This window comes from Physella acuta, unplaced genomic scaffold, assembly GCF_028476545.2.
Source record: "Physella acuta isolate Inbredline_101_S28 unplaced genomic scaffold, ASM2847654v3 ptg001393l, whole genome shotgun sequence".
NCBI classification, from domain to species: domain Eukaryota; kingdom Metazoa; phylum Mollusca; class Gastropoda; family Physidae; genus Physella; species Physella acuta.
The window spans coordinates 1-13,351 of NW_026732908.1; the positions used below are offsets into that span (position 1 = coordinate 1).

Consider the following 13,351-nt stretch of genomic DNA (forward strand, 5'->3'; position numbering starts at 1 on the left):
CACGCGGGTGACCCGGGTTCGATTCCCGGTCGATGCATTGATTTTTTTTTAAAATTTAAAAACAAACCGAAACAAAATAGCATTCTAATAAATCACGACCGAGGGCGCTTAGGGTTCTTGGTTGGCAGGGAGGTCGGGGGCGACCGGCAATGTTGAAGGCGATTTGTATGAAATAGATTTAAAATGCACCAAAAACAACAAATACAATTTGCGACCATAGATAGCGTTTTTATTCGACAGCTACATGGCATTCAATATGTGCTTGAGCTATTTTTTTCATCGTCAATGGATTTGGTTGAAAAGTTTGAAATAAATCGACGTGTTAGAAAGGATCAATGATACCACAAACATAGTGATACATACACATTCCGACATTCGGAATTTTTAGAAATGTAAAACATTTTAATTAGGTCTACGAGTAGCCGACCTCTTCTATAACAAGGAAAGCATTGTTTCTTAAATAAAAAGAAAAAATTTCCAAAGTGACCAATACTAGAAATATCTTAACTAAAAATATAACATAATTATTTTTTTATAGTAGTACGAGCCGACCCGCTGCGTATCATACGCCGCTATTTAGTTTTTTTTTTCTACTTTTCAGTAATTTATAATTTGTGAATTCGACAGTACCAATGCTGCCACTGAAAATATTTGCTTAAAAACACTAAACCCCCCTCCCCCCCCCCCCAACGTGAAAGCAGCCTCCTCTTAGTTACCTCCTCTAAGTTTAAAATAGTTTCAAACTAAATTATCTGTCCCTAATAGCCGTCACCAAACCCGTCTCTATGATTGTAAAATGTAAACAGCGTGACCACAGCTCACCAGACAATGTGGGGGTGGGGTGGGGGTGATAGTGATAGAGAGAAAGAGAAAGAGAGGGGACTGTAAGGAGGCGCTTGCAGCTTGTTTTCTAACGGCTCCCAGAAGAGAATTATATATATAGATTATTTTATTCGTTATGTATAAGTTTAATTGTGTGCATTAAAGTACCTAGGAATTCCTAATAATGTGTGTGTGTGAATGCATGTGTGTGTGTATGTGTGTGTGTACGTGTGTGTAGGTATGTAAGGCCTACAAACATCCGATAGATCCAGGTCCTGCTCCGCCCCCCCCCCCCCCCCCCCCGAACGACATGGAATTTATATTGAAAACATACTTTTACCAGTGTCCGCCTCCCCCTCCCGAAAATATCAAGTGCTTCCCTCCCCCCTCCCCCCCCCCCCCCCCCCCGGGACAAAAGTCTGGAAGAAACACAGCACCTTTCTCATACAGCGGAGACAAACCGCAGGTTAATCCAGCTGTTCTGATCACCCCACTGCATCTCACACCTCAACTACATCAGACTACCATCGTTCCCACGTCATCAACAACGATGACGCCACATTTTTTTTGACGACTGCGAACGGATATAGAAAAAAAAACAACTAGCAACCATCATGGCGGAATACACATTTTTTTTTCCAACCCGGAAGTGATTCTCTTTGTGGTCAGATTGAAGAGAAATAATGAGTGGGGATATGAATTTGAGAGGGATTAGGATGTGTTTTTTTGTGTATTGGGAAGATACTGGGTTGAGGTGAAGTAGGATTAAGCGTTAAATAAAAAAAACAAAGTTATCAAAGATCGAAATGTGATATGCCGTCAATTTAAAAAAAAAATGTGTATGTATGTGTGTGTGTATGTGTGTGTGTATGTGTGTGTATCTATGTGTGTGTGTGTGAGAGAGAGAGAGAGAGAGAGAGATACGGCCGACATACAAGGGTAGTAAAGCGTAATGATTGAAAGCATGAACATCACACAGTCATGTATTCCTTAAAGAGCTTGTGTATGGGTCTATGTTATGGTTCTAAACTATGGATCAATATTATGGGTTCATGTCATGGGTCTTTATTATGGGTCTTTGTTATGTGTCTATTTTATAGGTCGAAGTTATGGATCTGTTATAGCTCCATGATATAGATCTATAGTATGGGTCCGTGTTATGGTTCTATGTCATGAGTCTAAGTAATGGGTCCATGTTATGCTTCAAGCCTCTGGATCTACATTATGTGCCCATTTTATGTGTCTGTTTTGTGATACTATTATTGAACCATACTATATATCAATATTTCTAGTCCATATTTTAGTCCCATATATCATCGAGCAATATTATGGGCCTATGTTATGTCTGTATGCTATGACCCATATCACAAGTTTACGTAATGTTTTAATCAAGATCTCAAAATATCCCTGCATAACTCCCCAGAGATATGCCAATATATATTTTTTTGCTGGAGAAACCGAAGCAACAGATGATATTGACAGTTTTTTTTTGTTTCGGAAATCAAACTTTTGTGTCAGATTCTGTTCCACCCGTCGTTTATTATAAGAGTGCAGCTATGATAAGGAGGTGGACGGATAAAGGGACATGGTTTGGAGATGTATTTGTTTAGAGATAAATAGTGGGTCGGCGTGGTTACATCGGTAAAGCTCATGTTTGCAGAGGCGTAGCGACCTATTCCGGCGCACGGGGCGGACTACCAATTTTGTGCCCCCCCTCCCATTTCTATATATAGTTTTTCATATCTGTAAAAAAAAAACCCACCTCTCCCTCCCCCACCCACTTGGGAAGGTTTGTAGCGCTTCTTACCAGTTACTATCCCGTAACATTTTCTATTTTGGTGATATAGGAAACAGTTAAATGTGTGTTTAAAGCCTTGTAGTCGTTCATTTTCTTAACTTTGACAGTGTATATTTCAATACTTCAGCTTAAAATGAACTGTTGAATTAATTTTTCTACACCTTATGGCGCCCCCTAAGGGTCGACGCCCGGGGCGGCCGCCCTACCCGCTCTCCTCTAGCTACGCCACTGCATGTTTGTTAAACCGAGAAGTCCCGTGTTCGAACTACCTTGCAGACGAAGCTGAATAACCCATGAAGGAGTGAAAAATCCAAAATAAAAAAATGCTGCCTTGTAGTTTGTTCTTGGATGGACAAAAGTTATGGAAGCAAATTCAAAAAGAAAAGCAGGCTGAAGTCGGAGTCAACGGCCTTTATGGCGAATAACAAGAAAAAAATGAGGGCGGTAAAAAGAGACATGGAGATGATCAATGGCGAGAAAGTTGAAGGAGAGAGGTTCAACATTCCATTAGGCAGAGGCTATAGCTAGAGAAGCTATGATGTCACACACTTGTTGATGTCTCGTGTACCAATGGGTGTTTAGAGATTGTGGTGATGATGATGATGGTGATGATGATGATGGTGGTGGTGATGGTAAAGATAATGATAATGATAATGGTAACAATGGTAAAGATGATGATAATGGTGATGATGATAATGAAGTTTATAATGATGATGATAATGATGACGACGATGATGATGATGGTGGTGATGATGGTGATGATGATGGTGATGATGATAATAACGGTGATGATGTTGATGATGATGGTGATGATAGTGTTGGTAAAGATGATGATGCTAATGATGATGATGATGATAATGAAGTTGATGATTATGATGATGCTAATGATGATGATGGTGATGATAACAATAATTAAGTTGATTGATAATGATGATGATGATGGTGGTGGTGATGATGATGATGATGGTGAAGATGATGATTATGAAAATATCTACTGTACTTCGCCCACAAATATTCCCCTGATACCGCACCATTGCTGTATTTCAATGTCACAGGAAAATTCTGAGGGGCTTGAGCCTATCGGATAACTCTGAGTTAAATCAATTCTCTTTAGTGTTCATGATCTCCACCCAACTACACATTCATGTTTCTCTAAAGTCAATACATTAAAAACATATTTTGTTAGCAATAATAATAGTTGAACATTATTCAACAAAAATGTTATCACAAGGAAGCCAAGAAGTCATAAATAAAAAATAAAAAAATAAAAAAAAATTGATATACTGTTACGAAGTTCTCTTGCCCCTAACTTAAACTTTGAACTACCCTAAACAAAAATGGCCTCCCTGACTATGATTAAACGCTACATCAACGCTCTAAATACTATTTCTAGCTACTTAATAAATCCTTAATTCGAAATCCCAACATCAGATTATACAACCTTGCTTGATTGCCTCTCTGTTTCGCTACAGCTGTTTCCCAAAGGCTAGAAACTAGGCCACACTCAGATATTATCAGTGAATATTTAGCCAGATTTTTTCCCAACCGAATGCCATCTTTCTTTTTTTTTTGGTCACGTCAAGCTCATTATTAGTCTATTTTGACCGAGCGATTGGATTGTCGCCCTTAGGAGATATGTTAACCGGGCAAGGGCGGCTAACGACGATGACGATTTCCTGAGACATTCAAATCTGGTTATAAGGAGGTCGAGGTCGGTGGAACTTGGGAGTTGCGTAGCTGGGGGTATATTTTTTTAAAATACTTGACAAACATCGCCCACGCAAAGAATAGGTTAAACAGATATGGCACGGCCTTGCCTCTTTAGTTGCTAGTTAACTATTGTTAAGATACATTCAGTCATTTTTAGTTTACCCTAGTAATTTTTTATCCTTGGTGGTCACCTTTAGTCATTTTAACTCATTGTGGTCTTACTTATTAATTTTACACCGTAATGGTCTCCCTTACTCTGATTTACTCGTTGTTATCTCCCTTAGTCAGTTTAGCTCTTTTTACTTTCTCGTATTTACGAAGTATAGAGAAAGTCTTGTAATCGTGCAAAAAAAAAAAAAAATAGATTTTTACAAAGCTCGACGTTTTACACCTCACTGAAACGGAAAAACATAATTTTGCAATCTTGTCCGCATGTCTGTGTGTCTGTCTGTCTGTGTGTGTGTCTGTCTGTGTGTAAACACGATAACTTGAGTACCGTTACAGCTAGTTTGATGAAATTTCATATATAAGTATTTTATCAAAATCGTAGATCCGTATCAACTTTTGAGCGATTTCAGATAACCGGAAGTGGTACTTTTTCTACTTTGAATTTTTCAAAAGCCTATAACTTGAGTACTTATTTCAGATAGATAAATGAAATTTCACATGTAAGTAAAAGATCTAATTCTCTACCTTCTGTCAAATTTTGAACAATTTCCGTTGACGGGAAGTACTAATTTACGCTATTTCCGATTTCTCAAAAAACGCATGTAAATTCAAAAAGTACTAATAATATTGCGCACTATTATGCACGTTTTTGTTTTGGCGTTCGCTTGGTGCGCAATTCTTTTTTCTACGAGATTCTATTGTATTTTTAAAAGTTTAAGTAATTAAAAATCATGTCTATATTCCGAGTTACATAAGAATATTCGAGAAAGTTTAGGGGAGATCACTCCCGGTTTATTTTAAAATTTATTTACCGAAGTCAGGTTTACCTACATGATCCATTTTATGGGAGTTGTGGGGTTGGTAGTGTATGGGAATGTGTGGGGGATTCTGAGGAGATTGTGTGGGATGTATTAAGGTATAGTTTGTGGAGGCGTGTGTAAATATGTGTGTATGGAGAGAGTTTTAAAAATTCCTTGATTGTGTCTCAAGCGTTTTAATATAACGTTTGTTAATGTCTATGTGTGTGCAAGTTCCTTGACGCTACTGTGTTATTGTTAAGTTAAAAAAAATGTGTAAGGAATTGGACATAATGCTGTAAAATGATTTACTATTCGACTTCATGAAAATTAACAACTCTGCAATAGCTAAATTAAATAACTTATATTTCTTTTCCTGTTTTTTATTCCTTCACTTCTCGCACGTTTGTAGATAAATATTACGAAATAAAAATCATTCTGTTTACAATGAACAGTGCACTTTAAAAATGTCATTGCTAACGTATTTGATATCAATACCCCAACCATCAGGTTATAGTACTTGCTACATTTATACTTCAATAGAAACGAACACTAAAAATACAATTTGTAAGTTACGTTTTCGCTCTGTTCATTAATTATCAATTCTTAATACAGAAACAATACGTAATCATTGGAGTCTTCTCTGGTATCACTTTTCAATTATGATATATACAGGAGATAGACGAACAATATGAATTGTAAGTTATAATAAACCGGTAGTGATCTCCCCTAAACTTTCTCGAATATTCTTATATAAAACAACAGGGGATGGTAACTGGGGATATAGTTATGATTTTTAATCCATTTTAAATACTTAAACTTTTAAAAATAGAATAGAATCTCAGTAAAAAAACAATTGCGCACCAAGCGAACGCCTAATAAAGGTGTGTATAATAGTGCGCAATAGTATTAAATTTACATTAGTTTTTTGAGAAATCGGAAGTAGCGTAAATTACTACTTCCGGTCAACGGAAGCTACTCAAAATTTAACAGAAGGTAGAGAATTAGATCTTTTACTTACATGTGAAATTTCATTTATCTATCTGAAATAGTACTCAAGTTATAGGCTTTTAAAAAATTCAAAGTAGGAAAAGTACCACTTCCGGTTATCGGAAATCGCTCAAAAGTTGATACGGATCTACGATTTTGATAAAATACTTATATATGAAATTTCATCAACCTAGCTGTAACGGTACTCAAGTTATCGTGTTTACACACGGACAGACAGACAGACAGACAGACACACACACACACAGACATACGGACAAGATTGCAAAATTATGTTTTTCCGTATCAGTGAGGTGTAAAACGTCGAGATTTGTAAAAATCTCGATTTTTTTTTTTTGCACGATTACAATACTTTCTCTATACTACGTATATACGAGAAAGTAAAAAGTAGGTTACCAAGTTCTCATTTCGGTACTTGCCAGCTGGCCAAATGTGAATATTTTATTATATCCGTGAAGAATTAATAAAAAAAAAAGCTGCTTCCGCTGTTGTATTTTTAAATCGTAAACATTGATAATCATAGACTACTAGATGAAGGGTATGTTGAAGAAAAATAAACCAACGTCAAATTGTAATTTTTTTTTTTAAAGAAGCGTACAGCTTGTTATTAGCCCATTCATTTGAATCCGTAATAATTGATTTAGTTCGGAAACTGTTATCTCTCCCTGGCTAACGAGACTTGAATATAAGTGAGAGAAAACGAGAACTCAGTAGAACTTACAAGTCCAATATACTACCCGTATTTTTATCCATTACAACTCACTTTTAGTTGTGTACAAGATGTCATCTCACTTTATAAAAGTTCAAGAGCAAATAATTTAATTTCCAGATCAACACAGTTGTGTTTACTTCACAACGATGCACTTGTAGCAGGGTCAAAATCTAATTAAGGACGCTTTTAAAATACAGGAAGTTATTTGATTAAGCTAATTTATCTGTTTGAACTTAAATAGTGAGATGTTTATCTAGCACTAGCGTACCCTGTCGCGTGTTGTTGTGAATAGAAAATTATTACTGACGCAATATTTTAAAAGGGTTTCATCAATCCGTTACTAATCGTGTATTTTTTTTAGCCGAGTGGCCTTGCTGAGAGTTCATGGGGTTTTGAAAGAGTATTTAGGTGGGAAGGAATGTTGGTGCGAGAGGTTGAATGTTGGCGCGAGAGATATAATGAATGTTGGTGCGAGAGATATAATGAATACTGGTGATATATATATATATATATATATATATATATATATATATATATATATATATATATATATATATATATATAATGAATGTTGGTGCGAGATATATCATGAATCTTGGTGCGAGAGATATAATGAATGATGACGCGTATAATGATGAGTTATTGAAATGTAAACAATACCGTCGCTATTTTGCTTTGATCTTAGTTGTCGGGGCTCGGGTTTGTCCACACTACCGCCCCGACTCCCCAAAGATGTACACATAAAGAAAAATCAAACATACGTTACACGTATCGTTGTTAAATTTCAGAATGTTCTCGAAATATCTTTCACCTGTCACGCACAAGTCGGCAATGTCACTCACAACAATGGTGTGTGTGTATGTGTGTGTTGGAGGTGTGGGGAGGACGGAGAAGGAGAGAATTTTTTTTTTCTCCAACGTGAGTCATTAGAGCTGACATGATTGACTTGTCCGATGACCTCGTACAGTTCCGCCACACCTCCGTGAGTCGCTTTAGGTCCGCGTCCATTTGATTAGTGTCCTCCCCCCTAGGGTTGTTCCTGTCTACTCATGTCGGTCACGTACTGGTCTGAACTCTGTGAACTTAATGTACTGACATCTGGAAATTACGACTTATATATAGGCCTATATATATATATATATATATATATATATATATATATATATATATATATATATATATATATATATATATATATATATATATATATATATATATATATATATATATATATATATATATATATATATATATATATATATATATATATATATATATATATATATATATATATATATATATGTAAACATATAAACATATATATATATATATATATATATATATATATATATATATATATATATATATATATATATATATATATATATATGTGTGTATATATATATTTATATGTATATATCTATATATCTATATATCTATATATATATATATATATATATATATATATATATATATATATATATATATATATATATATATATATGTTTATGTGTTTGTGCGTGTATTCGTGTCTATCTATTAAAATAAATAGGTACTAGCAACCAAAATAAGCCACAGACCACAACTGACATTTACCTCCCCGTACCGTATAAGTAAGACATACTACCATTGATTCCAATACCAGATCACACAAGGTCCCGAACACGGAAACAACCGCTAGGCATATGTCCATCGCTAGCTTCAGCTAGGCACTAGTAATGTAGTAGCAACTGGGTACATATGCCACTTCTATGCCACTTCAATGCCACTTCTATACCACTATCCAAAAGTGCCGTCAAATGTACTAAGCTCCACACAGGTCCAAGTCATATGAATTTTTTTTCTTCCAAAACTCCAAGCCCCACATCAAAGCAAGCCTTATGATAAGATTTTAACTTTGTCCAAATCATATGCCTTAAACTCTCTTAGCTCTAAGTTCCAAACGGACACATGCTCTAGGCTTTCACCTATGTCCAAATTATATTACATGAACTAGCTAAACTCCAAATGGACAAAAGCCTTAAGCCCTATGGCTTCAATTTTATCCAAATCATTTGCTCTAAACTCCAGTGTACACACAGGATCGTCTCATGGGGAGGGGGTTCACTTTTTTTCCGGCATTATATATATATATATATATATATATATATATATATATATATATAGATATAGATATAGATATAGATATAGATATAGATATAGATATAGATATAGATATAGATATAGATATAGATATAGATATAGACATAGACATAGACATAGACATAGACATAGATATAGACATAGATATAGATATAGATATAGATATAGATATAGATATAGATATAGATATAGATATAGATATAGATATAGATATAGATATAGATATAGATATAGATATAGATATAGATATAGATATAGATATAGATATAGATATAGATATAGATATAGATATAGATATAGATATAGATATAGATATAGATATAGATATAGATATAGATATAGATATAGATATAGATATAGATATAGATATAGATATAGATATAGATATAGATATAGATATAGATATAGATATAGATATAGATATAGATATAGATATAGATATAGATATAGATATAGATATAGATATAGATATAGATATAGATATAGATATAGATATAGATATAGATATAGATATAGATATAGATATAGATATAGATATAGATATAGATATAGATATAGATATAGATATAGATATAGATATAGATATAGATATAGATATAGATATAGATATAGATATAGATATAGATATAGATATAGATATAGATATAGATATAGATATAGATATAGATATAGATATAGATATAGATATAGATATAGATATAGATATAGATATAGATATAGATATAGATATAGATATAGATATAGATATAGATATAGATATAGATATAGATATAGATATAGATATAGATATAGATATAGATATAGATATAGATATAGATATAGATATAGATATAGATATAGATATAGATATAGATATAGATATAGATATAGATATAGATATAGATATAGATATAGATATAGATATAGATATAGATATAGATATAGATATAGATATAGATATAGATATAGATATAGATATAGATATAGATATAGATATAGGGGTTTATGGTGGGGGGGGGGGTATAAGTATAACCCCTCTAACCCCCACCTGCCAACGCCACTGCTAAACTCCATAAGCTCTAAGCTCTGAATCGACACAAGCCTTACGCTTTAGACTTCAACGTTGTCTAAATGACACGACCTAATCTCCTTAAGCTCCGATTTGACACAGGATTTAAGTTCTAGGCTCTAAAATTTCCTGGTTATACAACCAGAACTATCTAAGAACCAAATGGGCAAAAGGCCTATAGCCTACTCTTCACCGGTGTCCTAGTTATATACCCTAACCGTTTTCCTAGTTATATACTCTAACCATTGTCCTAGTTATATACCCTAACCGTTTTCTTAGTTACATACCCTAACCATTGTCCTAGTTATATACCCTAACCATTGTCCTAGTTACATACCCTAATCGTTGTCCTAGTTATATACCCTAACCACTGTCCTAGATATATACCCTAACCATTGTCCTAATTACATACCCTAACCGTTGTCCTAGATATATACCCTAACCGTTGTCCTAGTTACATACCCCAACCGTTGTCCTAGTTATATACCCTAACCACTGTCCTAGATATATACCCTAACCATTGTCCTAATTACATACCCTAACCGTTGTCCTAGATATATACCCTAACCGTTGTCCTAGTTACATACCCCAACCGTTGTCCTGGTCCTTAAGCTCCGGAAGGACAGAGTTCCCCGCTGACCAAAGGTGGGTGCTAGGGACACGTAAGACGGCCATTTCCGGAAGCGATTAGTGTCCATCGATCTTTCAAGGCTGCCCGAGTCGATTCCTGATAGGGTTTCGTCATGCTGTAGGGGGGGGGGGGGGGTCGGGCAGGGGGGGTCGGGCAGGGGGGTCGGGCAGGGGGGTCGGGCAGGGGGGGGGGGGGGGTCGGGCAGGCGGGTCAGGCAGACGGTTGGACAGGGGGGTCGGACAGGGGGTCGGGAATGGGGTCGGGCAGGGGAAGTGTGGATAGGGAAGGGCACAATAGCACAACTATTACAGGCAACAAACGGCTTAAATAAACAACCTGCTTCTTTTTCCTCTTAAAATATCACACACACACATACACACATACGCACACACACACAATAACACGCACACACACACACACAAACACTTTGTATATATGTATGTAGATCTACTTTATTCCTTAGTATGTCTAGTATGAGTATGAGTCGCCCATATTAATGAATTTGTTGCTTTCGACTAAATATTAATATTATGATTTTTATTTGCAAGCTTTTTCAAATATTAAAAAAAAATAACTATTTGTAATTTAGAAAACAGGCTGACAACAACATCACCAACTTTTTTAAGCTGACGACCACTTCCACCCTCCCTCCCTCCCCCCCACCCACCCTCGTCCCTACACACCCCTCCTGTATAGTTGCGTGCTGTCTTTTGATTGGCGACACCTAATGTATAATATATATGCAGGCAAAAAAAAATTGAGCGTCTGCTTCCGGTGCCAGCATATTTATTCTCTGTCTAGGACGCCATTTTTTTGTGTATCGCCACACGTAAAAACTATTACTGTAATTTTTCAAAAATATTTTTTTCGTTTTGTTTAAATTAAACATTGTAAAAATGTAAAGAATCCTGTTTAGACGTAGCGATTCATTGGGCAGATGAGTTCATATGTTTCTTGACCTCGGCATATGAAGGGATAATGCAGCAAGCACTTTGCTCAGCCACCTTTATTTTCCCTAAGATGAGTTAGGTACCTATCAGAGCTGGGAGGACTCATTTACGTATCACTGACTTGGACCCGGATTCGAACTTGATACTTAAAGGTAAGCAGCCTAGCGCTCTACCGCTTAGGCCACGCCGTCCCCGAATTAAACATTAAACATAACATTAAAAAAAATACAAAGTCCTTGAATCTCGGATTTCCGTTGACAGAAACCGGGATTAACGGAATTGTTATTGAACGCTCAGGAGTCATGGCTGTTATTTTGGAGCGGCGGAAATGGCGAGATCACATGACCGGAAGAAACAATTTTTTCCTCATTTAAATTCGGCGGCTTTTTAAAAAATGGGAACGTTTTATTTGTTGGGATACACGGGGAAAGAAAGAAATAATGTGGAGTGACGAGTTGCTTAGGACTTACGATAGAACGATCGGTAAGGACGAACGTGTTGAGATCAGTGTTTCGGAGGGGGGGGGGGGGGGGGGGCACTTGAAATGTTCGGGGGCAGGGGTGGGAAGGGGGCGGACTAAAATTTTCGGGGAGGGGGGGGGGGGTTGTAGGCTTTCTTCGTGGGTGGGGGGCGAGCCTGGAAGAAACTCTGGTTGAGATTATATATATATATATCTATATCTACCTATATATATAGATATATATATAGATATATATATAGATATATATATATAGATATATATATATAGATATATATATATATGTATATTTAAATTGTATATTGTAAGCCAGATAGCATCAATGGAAAGGTAACTAGTTTGGTCAGATACACGTGAGTTTATAAAAACCCAGTGAGAGATGTGGAGCGCTTGACTGCTAACTCGAAAGTTCGGATCCCGGGGCCTAGTCAGGTGGTTGTCCCTGAGCCCACCCAGCTCTAATGGGTACCGGGCTGGCGTTAAGGAAAGTAACGGCGACTGGGCTAAGTGTTGGCCACACTTTACGCCGAAGTTACAGATTCAGGTGGGTAGACCGAAAACAAATCAACCCGATCAATGCATAGACTAAAAAAAATGGCGACAAAAATTAAATGGGAACGGACCAGGTAAATGTCCGATATTTGAGACACGACCTTGAGATTCCAAGTTAATTTATTACCTGTGGTGATTGATGAACTAATGACCTGTGAATGACAGCCTGAAAATGTCAGATCATCAGTAAATGTATTTAGCTTAGGCTAGATCAAAAATATGTGAATGGGATGTTGAGTGTGGGCATCGGTGGTCTAGTGGTAGAATACTCGCCTGCCACGCGGGTGACCCGGGTTCGATTCCCGGTCGATGCAATTTTTTTTTAAAAGTACAAATAAATTGAAATGCTTTTGCGTTAGATGTGATTTATTTAAATGTTTAGGTCAAAGGATTAACGTTTCATATAAACATTATTTTAATTTTCTTTCATTTTGTTAATTTTCTGCGTTTTCTAAAACTATGAATGAATAAATAGACATCAAACTAACAGGTAAACTGATTTGATTCTAAAATTTCTTTTAAAGCTTATAATTAT

At 35.9% G+C, this 13,351-nt stretch overlaps 1 non-coding gene across 1 annotated transcript; it reads left to right on the plus strand.

The window, feature by feature from the left end:
- The first annotated feature begins 13,059 nt into the window (after positions 1–13,059).
- Positions 13,060–13,130, plus strand: Trnag-gcc (transfer RNA glycine (anticodon GCC)). The gene has a single exon. It is a non-coding gene; the product is annotated as a tRNA-Gly (tRNA).
- Positions 13,131–13,351: the final 221 nt, after the last annotated feature.